The sequence below is a fragment of the Macrobrachium nipponense genome, chromosome 1 (assembly GCF_015104395.2).
Source record: "Macrobrachium nipponense isolate FS-2020 chromosome 1, ASM1510439v2, whole genome shotgun sequence".
NCBI lineage: Eukaryota > Metazoa > Arthropoda > Malacostraca > Decapoda > Palaemonidae > Macrobrachium > Macrobrachium nipponense.
In genome coordinates, this window is record NC_087200.1 from 138619711 (window position 1) to 138634507 (window position 14797).

The 14797-nt window shown below is 37.4% G+C and overlaps 1 non-coding gene across 1 annotated transcript; it reads right to left on the reverse strand.

The window, feature by feature from the left end:
- Positions 1–13570: 13570 nt before the first annotated feature.
- Trnal-caa (transfer RNA leucine (anticodon CAA)) lies at positions 13571–13699 on the reverse strand. Its single transcript has 2 exons — positions 13662–13699; positions 13571–13615 (listed from the first exon to the last, which is right to left on the reverse strand). It is a non-coding gene; the product is annotated as a tRNA-Leu (tRNA).
- Between the last annotated feature and the right edge of the window lie 1098 nt (positions 13700–14797).

Consider the following 14797-nt stretch of genomic DNA (forward strand, 5'->3'; position numbering starts at 1 on the left):
TTTGTATTCACAATTTAATTGACTTAGTTATTTTCATTGCTTAATCATTGTACATTTAATTAAATTTAACACTTGTGAATTAATTTGCATTTACTTAGAATTCTTTTCAAGTTTTATTGTTGTTTAGCACTTGTGAATTAATTTCAAATTTTCAATTATTGCATAACACTTTTGAATTATGATTGAATTAATTTTCCTGAATTTTGTGATAAATTAATTTTGATTTAATTTTATTTAATTTGATTCAAGAATTAATTAAACTTTACTTTGTTTTCGAATAACAGTAATTTTCCCTGATATTGTGAATTTCACTTATAAATTTTGAGTTTGATAATAAATTTTTGTATTTAAAATTTTTATAAGTGTTTTCTTTATCTTATACCAGTATATAATTATACTGATGTTAGGTAGAAACATAGAGTGGTGATTAATCTGTTTTCCTTCAATTTACTTGAAGTGACTTAGAACCAGGGAAGTACTTAGACTTTTGAAATCAGGGAATACTTAGACTTTTAAAGTTGTTGATGGAGTGATGCCCTTTGATTAATTTAATTACTTACAAGATTACCTCACAACTGTTTTGATGAACTAAGTCTGATTTTCTGCAATACTGGTAAGTTGTTAAGGGATCACTGTTGCCTTTAGAGTATTCAGTCGTTTAATACCTGTGATGAGGGTTCAGGTGTCTGGCTTTTGTGAGGTATCAGTTAATGAATGGTAAGTGTAGTAACCAGAGACCTGGCACTTGGTCACAATATATAATATATATATATATATATATATATATATATATATATATATATATATATTATGTGTGTATTCATGCATGCCTGTGCGTCCATATCTGCTCAGCTGCTCAGGATGCTCAACCTTGCTGATAAATAAAGAGAAGAAAACCTAAGTGACCTTGAAAACTGTTGGTAATATATGTATTTCATTAAAATTTCAGCAACATGGTACTCGCACAATTAGAATAATGCTAACTAAAGGGTTTGCTGAGGAAAAAAAAAGAGGGTTACTTGAGTTTTGTCTTAAGGCGATAAGATTAAGCAGTCCGAAATCCAATGTCCTAAATCCAAAGTAAACTTATTCATCGCCACAGGGGCAGGCAACCAGTCCTTGCTGCGTCTCCGTCATTGGCCATTGGTTGTTTATGACTCGTATCTTGCTTTTTACCTTGCAGTTCGCGTCGCGTTGTCCACTTCACTGGAGACGCATAATTCCAGATTATTCGCTGAGACGAGCGATGAAATGTGGAGTATTGTGAGTCATGGCAATAAACGGAACGATAAGTGGTAGCTACTACGCATTTCGTACTATTATGAATCGAGGCTTCGACGTCAATGACCATAGAAGTCACGACGCCTGATAACCTAAAATCATTAATCGTCGCCTCTTATAGGACTATTTGTACATCAAGTAACAGCAGATGACGTTCCAGTTCCTCCGGGTAGCAAGTCAGATGCTCATCTTGATACATATGCCAACATTTATAGTGACTAGAAGGTATGCTAGTCTATACAGGTACTCTCGGTGATGCGGAGTAGAAAGCTGTGCTATTGTGTAGAACTCACCATGTCAATAAAAGATCAGTGTCATAGTGCCACTTTTCTAAAAATCTTATACTGTGACACTTGTAGTGGTCTGCATTACAAGCTAGTGCTATAATACAAAACTGCTGCGGATAAGGAACTCGCGCTATAATTCGACGTTCGTAGTTACGAGCTAAAGAGTAAGAGTTGTGGCATCTTTATTAGTTACTTCAATAAAACACTTCAGAACCCACTGAAAAGGAAACACAATATGATTCTCATTAGGCTTTTTGTGCAACTAGGAAACTTTACACGTATCAAACAATAAAGAAACACTAAATAAGGAGACAAATCCAGTCTTGTAAAAATTGTGACCTAAGATTACCGAGTAAGAAACATACTTCTGTGTTCCTTTGCTTAGTGAGGCGAGGCCATGATGATAATTGTGGAGATGATGATGATGATAATGATGTATATTCAGCACCAAGCCCCTTCTGATTTGGGGGTTCTACAGGAAAAATGGTCAGTGTGATATTCAAATATTAAGTGCTAAATTAAGAATGAGCCCCAGTGCTGTATATATATATATATATATATATATATATATATATATATATATATATATAATTATATATATATATATATATATATATATATATATATCGAGCTACAAATGTCCTTTAATATCTAATTCGCTCAACCTCGGAATTAATATATTTTTCTTATATGTTTAACCGACGGGCACGAGCCATCGACATCTTCAATATATATATATATATATATATATATATATATATATATATATATATATATATATATATATATATATATATATATATATATATATATATATATATATATATATGTGTATATTTTATATATGTATATATGTATGTATGTATGTATATATATTCATGTATAACCGATTTATAAGGATGAGGAACGCAGTGAATGTTAAACAAAGGCAAAAGACAGGAAGGAAAAGTGAAACAACTGAGTAGTTGCTAAGCCTTTCGACACACGGTCCTTTACTATATGACCGATAAAAAATTATGTAAGTTTTCCTGTATGCCTTATATATACATACATATATTATACATAGATATGGTATAAGCCACGAAGGAAAAATAAACAACGGAGTTTCCGCAAGATCTTTAGACGTTCAATTTCCTTCACTTAGCAGATAAACTCGTTGAACGTCGAAAGATCTTGCGGAAACTCCGTTGTTTATTTTTCCTTCGTAGCTTACACCTTTATTTATGGATTTATCACGTTCCAAACTTTCGTGATTCAGTTATACATATATTATACATATATAAATACACGTGTATGTTATTGCATATGGTACATAATTATGAATACAGCTGACCGCGCAATATAAAAACAGATACTGGGCACATTTCGATGACAGGAAATATACGGATATGTTGAGATAAGGAGAGAGACGATGCGAGTCGAGTTAGAGAACAAAAATCAACCTGATTCTTGGGAGGAGAAACCAGCCTGCAATGTGCTTTGTGTACTGATGGCCGAATGAATAAGGTTACGAGTAGTGTACACCAGTCCTCCTTTCCATTCACTTCACTGTCACCTCTTTTCCATTGTGGTTTTTGACGTAAATATTTTCTTATCGTAATGAATAATAGCGTGGACCCAAACGCATTTCTTCCCATTGCTGTGGCAGACATGATGATGCTGAGATGCATGTTTGGAGTCACAAGAAGAGAGGATCAGAAACTGATTTATTAGAGGAACTGTTAAGGTAGAGGAAGTATCAAAGAAGGTCCAGGAAAGAAGACTACAGGGGTTGGGTGATGTTTTGTGGAGAGAAGATCGTGTGTGTGTGAAAGGTTTACGAGCATAGAAGTTGGGAGAAGGAAGGTGAAGAAGAGTTACAAAGATTAGGATGTCTCAAGGACTTATTAGTCCATCCTAGGAGACATCGTGTGCTCACTTCTCTAGGAGCAGGTTTTACTGTTCATTCACAGTGTTCTGATGATATTATCTAGCTTTCTTTTAAACTCTTCCACACTGTTGCTGTTTACAACTTCTGGTGGCAGTTTATTCCGTGTGCCACATATCTTGTATGTGAAGAAGTTCCCGCAGTGAGGTGTGCTGTATCTCTTTAGCTCTAGTTTCCATCCATCATTTCTTGTCTGCTTTTCGCTCAACGTAAACAGGTTACTGCCCAATTTCGTTATGCCTTTCAGTATTTTGAATGCCTCTATTAGTTGTCCTCGTAATCGTCGTGTTTCTATATGCCTGATGGATGGAATTAACTTTGTGGCTCTTGCTTGTACCCCTTCTAATCTATTTATGTCCTTTTTTGGTGTTGGTGACCAAAACTGTACTGCATATTCAAGAGAAATGCCAAAGTTCTGATGGAAGGATAAACCAACGAATGACATGCGGGAGAAGGTGTAAGAAGTCAAGATGCATTGGATAGAGTAGGTAGAGGATGTTGATACGAAACAGCGACCCCCTAAAGAAATGACCAAAGCTAAAGACAAAGAAGAAAATAGGATTCGAGCCTACGATGAGTAGAAGTATGAAGTTGAGACTTATCCCATGGCACCACTAAAAAGGCTTGCACGGCGTTTACTTTACTGGCAGCTCTAAAGAGCAAGAAACTGCGCAAGCACAAATTCAGGAAGCGTTATTGTGAGGTTACCAGAAAACCAGTGTGTGTGTGTGTCTTTAAAAGTGCTGTGAATATGCTTTGCTCAAACTAGCAGTATGTCTGAACACGGTGACGTGGTTGCGCGTGCGCACTTATTGTTCTTTCATAACCGTGGAGTGCGTGACGTCATGTTCTGATCGAAGAGACCTGCCTGCAAAGGAGAGAAAAAGCGGATGCCTCTGATTAGTCGTTCGTTGCCTAACTCAGTCTATGAACAAATGGCCCTTTGGAATCGTAGATGAGAGAGAGAGAGACTTAAGATAATCATACTCGTTTTTGTTTTTTAAAATGAATCCACATTCATGGATCACAATAAGAGAGCGATACGGTTGATAACATTTAGTTAATCATTCTAACGAAGTCCCCATTCAATTAGGTCACAAGTCTGTAAAATAACGTTCTTCTTTCGCTACTGTTTTACTGTGACCTACTTGGCGAGATAGCTGATGAATAGATTAGTATGCCGGACGATGGAAAAGGCTGCCTTGAGAAAAGATGGAGATCACGAGGAGAGATGATTTCAAGTCGTAGGCATTTATATATCTGTCTACCTATCTCTCCGTCTAGGGAGAGAGAGAGGGGGGCAGGGGTGGCCCGTGTGGGAGGCTAGGGTAGGAGAGAGAGAGAACATAAGAAAAGAGGAGTGTCCATAGCAACAAAGACTTATGCAAGATTGTCGAGTCAAATCTCCTCGTGAGAGAGAGAATGGTGAGCGCGAATGAGAGAGAAAAGTTAGATGCCTTTGATATGAACAGAGAGCTTAGTATAAACCTAAAGATGGGGACACTGAATGGCCGTGTCTTATTTATAGAATCGCTGTGTAGGTACAAGAAAAACCTGTAAAAGAGTGATGTGATCGTTTATATGTGGTATCATCTGAAGAATACCGTTGACTATAACTTCACGTTTCCTGATTAGAAGAAGAAGAGGAGGAAGAAGAATAAGAGCAAAGAAAGGGATCCATCTTTATAAGCAGCAGTAGTGAAGTGTATCCAGAATGTTGCTTAACTATCAGAAAACAACATGCCAAGAAGTGGAGAGGAGGGCACCCGGCCAGATCTGAAAGGAATGACAATATCAACCGTTCATATGTGTACAGCAACGACTACATGTGTTCAGTTGTGTTGGTGAATAGCTTCTGTCTGACGGCCAAAAGGGAACACATGGAGGAACCCGCAAGCATGCATAGAAATATCTTTCAGTGTATAACACATACACAAATACTTATATAATATATATATATATATATATATATATATATATATATATATATATTATAATATATATATATATATATGAATTTTATCACATCACCATGATTCATATACAAGCATTAAGCTACAAATGTCCTTCAATATCTAATTCGCTCTACCTCGGAATTGATATATTTTCAGTAATGTTAACCAAAAGAAATTATTCTAGTTGATAGGAAATTCGTCGGTTCATGGGCTCGAACCACGGAATCAAGAATTCAGGACGTACAGTGACGCGCTTTACTCACGAGAGGTATACCAAGTCAAGGCCGCCCCTTATCAATTAAAAAAAAATCCCTTTCGGCTACCGTGTATGGAAATATATTAATTCCGAGGTAGAGCGAATTAGATACCAAAGGACAGTTGTAGCTTATTTATAGACTGGGAGAGGTGAAAAGGTTACTATTGCTTGCATCAGATCAAAATGAAGGATGTTCCGATCATGCAGACGCCATGAGGCAATAATGATTTCACAGTTATTTGCTCTCATGCACAATCCTGCTTATCGCACATCTGGCATCATAGTAGACATTCTGCAGGTTCTTCCTGACATCAAGTCATTATAACCAGATTTCAAGTTTTGTGGACAAATGTTTTGTCACTGCAAAGGAAGGCGCTTGTTCTCTGTCATCCTGACTTCCAAGCGTCTTAAGCAAAATAACAGAAACATATATTTTTTAGTTTTATATATAGTTTTGCTGTTTACAAGGCGCTGGCTCTGTGTCTGCCTAACTATCTTGAACGTCAAGAGACAAATAAGATGAGGACAAAGAGTTAAGCTTTGCATTTCAGATCACATTACTTAGGCCATTCTTGTGCCTAAGGATTTGCATGGCCTTGCGACGAGAGCAAAAGGCCAGTGGTTTTTCAGATTCAATTACGACGGATCAGGAAGATAAAAGTGGAATCGGGGTTGATGCACCGGATGCAAAGGTTCCTGCAATTGCTTCGTCTTGAGGAGAACGACAGGAGAAAAAACGAAACAAGGGAATGGAAGGAAAGAAAATTAAAAATGCTAGAGACAATAAAATTTGTGAAGGCTGATGAGCTTAATTTTGCCTATAAAAAACCAAAATATTTCTAGAATACCAATGGCATGAGTTTGGCAACATCATGTTTGGACAAAGCGCGTCACTGAAAGTAGGCAATCTTTTGTACGGCAGCTGTGGTTTCCAGTAACTAGATTTCTAGGTATATTTGTGATTATTCTTAATATTCTCTTATTCTTATGAAATAGTGAAATCATTACATCCAAATACGCATAGCCTCACACACACATAAAGAGTCAGAGAGAGAGAGAGAGGTGAATAAAATAATGTTTAACATTACTGCCTTTCCAATTCCTTCGACCACGCACACGAATAATACTGAAGGTCAACTTTCCCACACTTATGCTGAAATGACAATAACTGTCTCAAGTACTAGAAACTGTGACACTGCGGCACTTCAGCGCCATAAGGGCTCTGATGCGTGCAAATCGAGTAGCTGGCACTAACGCAATGGCTCATTCACTAAGGCCAAATTTTGGAAAACGCCTTTAAAACCGAAGCTGACGATTGTGCTAGTCTTTTCTGTAGTTCAAAATGTCAACTTTTACAAAACTGCAGTGAAAACTCCATAAGCTAACGGAAAGAAACTATTTGCCTCAGAATTCGTCTCATTTATTGACTTTTGTTTACTAGTTACAAGGAAAACAAATAATGCAGAAAATTTTCCCTCCCACTGGGGTGATTCTGTCAGAAGATGGTGGAGGGTTATTACAGCCTGGCCTCAAGGGCGCAATCAACAAACATCTAGGCGAAGGTCCAGCAAGATCAAAATGCGTTTTTTCATTTCTATATTATAAAATTAAACTATTCAAATTGAACAAAGACATGAACTGAACGACGGACTCTCGCCAACTGACGACTTACAAATGAAATCAACTCTGAAACAATTGACCACTAGTCCCCAGCAGTGCGCACAAAGGCAATGAAAAATATCTTACCAAAAGCCTGCCTGTGCAGTCAAACTGAATAAAAAGAATTTTTCTTGAACACATTTACGGATAAATGAGAACCACAAACTCTGCTGCCTGCTTCCCACTTCTGCTTGCAAATCATGAGCGTTGCGAAGGATTGTCTGGAAAAAACGGATCCGGATTTTTCTCGAGATATAACTCAGTGAAATTAAAACACTATAAGCATCGACTGATAAATCAGTTAACTCTGTGATTGAAATATGAACTGAACTTGACTCTACAAGATTGGAAAACATCGTCTTCGTTGAAGGTTTTAGCGCAATACGTCCCCAGAGCGATAACAAATGGCAATGTTGTCAGCCAGAAAATGGTTCACGCGCTTGGGATTAACAAACGGTACCTGCCCACCTTGGTAGACGATTAGCGGTGTAGCTACAGTACTACTTCGGACGAGGCAGGGGTTCGTGGACCAGATTAAGCGGTAAATGGATGTGCGCCTACACGAATGCTGAAACGAAGAATCATAGTGTTCTATCTGTCACGAAAGGTCCATTGCAGCATTGACTGACTGAATAATAGAGTGGAAGAAGAAATTATAGACAAAAGTCAGTTATGGCTATCGTCAGAGATCTGAGCTTTGTTTTTGTTGCAAAAGTAGAATGTATATCTGTATCTAAGCTTATACATATTATAAAGCTGAGTTATATTTGTTATGAAAAGATACTGCAGTATCGCTTGCTTGAATAATTGAATGCAGCAATATTACTAACAGATGCTTAAGGGCGGTGTTAAATATGTTCGATAACAGAAGAATAAAAGGAAGATAATGATTTATAATTTTGCTGCCTCAGTCCTACTATGACCATTCCTTTACGGTTCGAAAGCAGAACTATATAAGAGCCTTCGTCCTAATAGTTGCTCTTAATCATAACTGACTAATGAACTTCACAAATTTATGTAGTAATACTAGTAGTAACAAGGATACGCCATGGCTACGGAAAGGCAAACCCTTTCTTTCCATTTACTCTACCTCCTTTTATATTATCTTCCTTCCAGTTTACTTTCCACCGTCTCCTAACATTTGACTCAAAGTGCAACTACGGTGTTTTCTCCTGTTACACCTTTCAAACCTTTTACTGTCAATTTCTGTTTCAGTACTGAATGACCTCACAGGTCCCAGTGGTTGGCCTTTGGCCTAAATTCATATTTGTAGTATGGAAGGCAGAATGGTCTAAGGAACCCAGACTCAAGGCAAATTACTCCCTACCCGATAGAGGGGCATAAACCGGGCATTCTGACCCTAACCAAGGATGCGAGTAAATACCTCGGGTGCATATCCGACTCCTGGCAAGGAACTTGAAGCAACTTCCAAACGACGATTGCCCACAGATTCTAAACTTAAATGTCGGAAAGAGTTCATGCTCCCGAAATTTCCTGTTCAACTCGGCCGTAATTCACGGGAGCGTATGGCTTAGAGTGAGTGTGCGTGTGTGTGTGCGCGCTGCCGGTTCTTTTGGCCTTGGATCAATAAATTGGCTGAGAATACGTACAGAGCAGAGTTTAGTTGGAGCAATGTTAATCGCATTGATTAATGAGCTTCATTCAAGATCATTTCTAAGTTAATTCTTCACTTCAAAGAGAGATATAAACATAATTATTCGTACATAGGTTGCCCAGCTCATTGTCAAGAAATCTGAAAATAACTGAAGCTATTTGAAAACAAGCTACGTTGAAAAATGCTTTGCCCTCTAATCCATTTTCTGTGCAACTCTGAAAGCAAGTTCCTCCTCAGGGCACAATAATAATAATAATAATAATAATAATAATAATAATAATAATAATAATAATAATAAAATAATAATAATAATATTTTACGTAAGCTCAAGACCATATACAAATATAGATTCGAGGTACAGTAAAATACATTAACGAAACAAAAAATGCAAAAGCTACACCAATAACAATTATTTTTGTAAAAATAATTTACGTGGCAACAATGAATTGAGCTGACATTAACATATTCTTTCTAAATGCAAGACTATTTATTTTTAGTACTCGGAAATCCAATAATTATTGTTTAATATGTCTTAGAATGAATATCGTCGACTAAAACTACAGAATGTTGTCACATATATTGGTTGTTTACCGCACTAAGTTTATATACATGTTTGCCAGCCCTAAATTTATGACTAGAATTTCAAATTTCTGCGTTGGTCAATACTTGACGGCAAATACCGAAGTTCTATTTTGGTTACGGCCGTTGGCTGTGCTTCACAAACAAGTGGAAAAATGGGAATACGGACAAACAGGAGACAGAGAGGTGTGACATACTTCATTTACTGTTAGAATCAAGGTCCATATAAGTACCCTCTGGCTCTTGATTATACTATAATTATTCAGAAGGCAAATCTTCTTTCTGGGCCACAGGCTTGAAATTCAAGCTTCCCAAGAATATGATGTTAACTTGAAAGATATTACGGAAGATAAAAAGAAAATGCAGAAAGAAGTACATTAGTACAAAGCGAATTGCTTGACGGTAGCAATGTATCGTATCTTAACTTGAACTTTTGCGGTTCTAATTGAACAATATCCTCAGGGTAACTGTTCCACAGCCCAGTGGTGTGAGGAACGAGACACCTCTGGAACTGACGATCCTGCTGGTCTGCATTCAGTAAAATAAGATCTTTATAACAATATTACTAACTGTATTGTTATTCGACCTGCTCTTGTACTGAGAGAGACCTTGCAGACTTTACAGACCTTACATCTTGTTCGGGTTGCCCCTAGTTCCCCCAGTGTGAGAGAAGGGGGGGAGGGGCGGTTCATTAGTTTCTCATAGGACCAGTAGTGGGTCAGACGAGAGCAGAATCTAGAAGGCGTTATTACTCAAGTCCCAAATATGACGTAGTATTCGGAAATACATCCAACTATTCCTGTGCGGCTAAAAACAAGACCCATTGGTGTAAATACTAAGAGACATAAGCCTGGGGGAATGTCTTGTTTTTATTGTCATTTTCACACACACACACACACACACACTTTTACACACACACACACACGCACACACACACACACACACACATATATTATATATATATATATAGATATATCTATATATATATATATATATATATATATATATGTGTGTGTGTGTATGTATATATATATACAACTAATTTTCTCATTTACAACGTACTCCAAATATTTAATAAGAAAGGCTTCAGTTCATAACAACGGGACTTCTTTTAAATATTAAAAAAGTGAAAAATTGTTCTGCAACAAGCGAGCAAGTGGGTTGGTACGTAAGGTTGCATGTCGGCAATTTTGCAATCGGGTAAATCTGACGCTTGATTCCACCCAGAGATTCAACGCGGACTCTCACGACAACGTTGGCACGAAACATGAAAAATCAGAGTACCCGATAATCAACGGTTAATGTGCTGTAACACAACGGTAATGTATCCTGTTTATCTTATTCCATTGCCTGCCTCACTCCGTTCTAACCCTATTACCTCAATCGCTGATGGGTATCTTTATCCCAAAGAAGTATCCCTGTCCAGACGGGTCTTTACGGGCTATCCCAGATGCATACCTCCATCCCAGGTGGACATTTTCATTCCGGATGCATACATTTCTTTCCCAGATTGTCATCCCAATTCCATATGGGTAGACCGTACGCCCGCTGGGCGTCTCTTCCCTAAACAGCTTGGCATCCATTTCCCAGATGGGCATCCCCATTCCAAATTAAGCACACTAGGGTTTCACAAGATCAACCGTCATTAATTCCGACTACGTCCGTCGTCTGCCCTACAAAAGACAAATGTTACGCTAGCCAACAACGGGTGAATATTGAGTAGAGTTTATGCGTCATCCAAATGAACTTTTTCGGCTTGTTTATTACGTTGGCTACTTTGATGAGTGTTGATTTTGAACTCTTTTTAATACTGTTTTATTAGTGCACGACAGCTCAGATTCGACATCTAACGTATAGGAAAGCGATCTGGCCCTTCTCCCGAAAAAAATAATTCGTATCTTTGTTGGCCTAAGACAAAAGTGGAGGTAGGCTCTTAGCATCCAACCTCATCCTAAAGAATTGTTTAAAACGGGAATCTATATTGGAACCTGGAGACAAAACAACAAAGGAGAAAGGACTTGGTGAATATATTTGGGATGAGGTTGCTAGCCAACTGCCAGACAACCAATCGCCTCATTACCACGTACATAATTCTCTGCTCATGTCATCAGAGACACAATGTATTTTCTTTATGGGAAGGATATATATATATATATATATATATATATATATATATATATATATATATATATATATATATATATCTATATAATATATATATATATATATATATATATATATATATATATGGTGGGCTTACGATGAGACTGTACGCATGGCACCTACTGTATGACTCCTATGCGGACTTTAGACGCACGAAAAGCATGCAGTGAGGCATTGTTACCTACAAACTACGATGTAGCCTGATATGCAGTCTTCACGAACACAAAAACCCACGCACGCGAATGCAACACAATCACGAAAAGAGCCAAACTTTAGACTAATTGCAACATAACAGCGAGGTACATCACCCTGTGCAATCCCATCTCATTTCCGATACCTCATGAAGCAGACATTCAATGTTTTTTTATTAGACAGCGTCTCGACCTTCAAATATTCCCCGTGTTCGATCAATATTGGGATCACTTCGGTTGTAGAGATCTGTCTTATGGGTGGTGCAGTGAGTGGGGATACGCCTGTCTGATTCCGGCTCCCTACCCACAACCCTCTCCGCACCTAGCGCCGCATTTCCTGGAGCCTTGACACTGCTTTCGAGTAACGGGTTAGTTTGGACTTTGTTCACGATCTAAGGTTATTTTAAGTATGAAACGGTAATAGCGTTGCAATGAACTGAAAGTATCGTCATTGAAAGACTAAACTCTATTGTATAAACTCTCTCTCTCTCTCTCTCTCTCTCTCTCTCTGGATCAATTCGTTGTCGCCTTCCCATTTGTTGTAAAGTATGTCTTCAGAATTTGTTGTCACCATGATTTTAAGACTACGTGTAAAATCCTGTTGTTATTAGCAAACAGGCCGTAACCAAGTTCACCGGGTCTGCACGGAACTAATAAAGAAATCTTTACATATGTTGAAAATTGTTTTGCATAATAGTTATTTAATTATATATATATATATATATATATATATATATATATATATATATATATATATATATATCTCAGGGAATTCTTAATGCTAAATTCAAATTCAAGGCTTTTAATTATAATAAATATCCAAAATCAACTGAAGACCCGAGAAGTTAAGTATTAATTGTACAGACATACATACGTACATACATGACAGTTTTGGAGACAGCAGACCCGGGTTCCAGCGTGCACAGCGCGCTCCAGCAAACTCGTAATAATAATAATAATTATGATAATAATAATAAAAGAGGTATTGGAAATTTATGGCCTCAGTATTCAGTTAAAGAAAAAGTAGGTGCAAGACAGTGTGCAAGGTGGTTAGACATATGTAAGGCTTCTAGGCTGGTGTATAAAATAGCTAACATTGTGGAAGTTTTGTTCAAACGAAGCTCATCAAAGGTTTAGTAGTTGAAATAGGAGTGTGATTGTGAGCATTATCTTATGTTTTTTCGAGAGTCACTCCTATTAAGGGAAACAGATTAATATATATATATATATATATATATATATATATATATATATATATATATATATATATATATACACACACAATAAGGGATAGAGGGAAAGAACGAGAAAGAATAAACCAGGTATTGAACAGTGGATATAAACAACGGGAAGTGACTCAGACTTTCTTGTGTCATGTGAACGTATAGTGGATCCGTCCCAAAACAGCAGCGACTTGGCCTGTAATCAAGGCCTTACGTCTGAATGCATAATAAGAAATCACTGACAAAGGAGAATTTTTTTATCTATGTTAAGGGGAGTGTTCCATACATGCCAATAAGGTGATATAGACACTGTAATGCAATGACTTATTTTTTGCATTGTCGGCCATGACACTCCTCCCTTTTTCTATTACGCTAGCTTTATGCTCATACAGAATTATACTCGAATGTGTTACTATTTCTACTGTAAAACCACCTGTCAGGAGTGGGATTCGAACCCACGCCCTCAGAGAGGACCAGAAAGCCCACACGCCTCATCACCCCTCTACCGGAGGGGAAGAGTCTAACCTTGAGTCTGGCGCCTTAGACCACTCGGCCATCCTGACATGTTTCTCAGTATTTATAGATTATTCCTCTTCGTGTATTCTTTGAAAAGGAAAAAATCTTCCTTGAACCTTAGATTCTTCATCCTCTTCGAAGTCTACAACCTAATTTTTGAGGTCAAGTTCTGCTGATAGTAAGATACTACAGTTTTAAAAACAGCTACATTAAAAAAAGCTCACCATTCTTTTTTTTTTTTTTTTTTTACTTGAAACTTCTCCCATAATTAAGTTTGGACAATCTGCCTGGGAAAACACAATAAGAACCCTCTACGCTATTCGCCTTCAGTTCATCAGAGGTAACTGACGCTTGGTCTAGTCATCTTGCAACTCGAGAAGCCGACTGCATTTGTATAAACCTGGATTGCATTTACTTTTTACCTGAAAATTTGTCGGTAATTTGTTGCCATACAGAGATAGAATAGTGTTTTTTCATCATATTACCTTGTGATGTACGTGTATGTGGGTAAGCATGTACGAGCACTCTCAATAGTGAACCTCGAAAGACATCGCATGACAATAAAGTTATTGGATATTGCCTTGCAACGCAGCAACACGTTCCACAATACGGCAATTCAAACTGTCGGGATCGATGACTACAGGGCAAGGAATGCTTGCACTCTTCCCCTGTAGCAACACTGTCAACGAAGCAATGTCAGGCTACATTGATCCATATAAGTATACAGCCTAATTAGTACTCGATGTGCAACCATGGCTTTGTACATACTTGTATAAGTAGTTCAAGCATAATTCGTCGCATTGATGATTGGTTATGCCTCGGCGAAACTTACGTCCTGAGAATTATTGTTATCGTTAGTTGAATAAAGCGGGAAATATGTCTAGGCGTACCTAAACTCAGCTTGAGAAATGGAATAATGCGGGAATCTCATAGATAAAATATTAGGGAATAATTAGCACAGTTACGGGTGAATTTATATCTGCAGCAGTTTACCAACAAGAAGACCAATAACTATAATTATACTCTGAGGTTTTATTTCCTATTCACTAGAGGAAATATAGATCCTCAAGTGGTGTGCTGACTACTTTGGTTTAAACTCTCAATAATCATGACCTTCATTTATACTTATTAACATTAAATTGAAA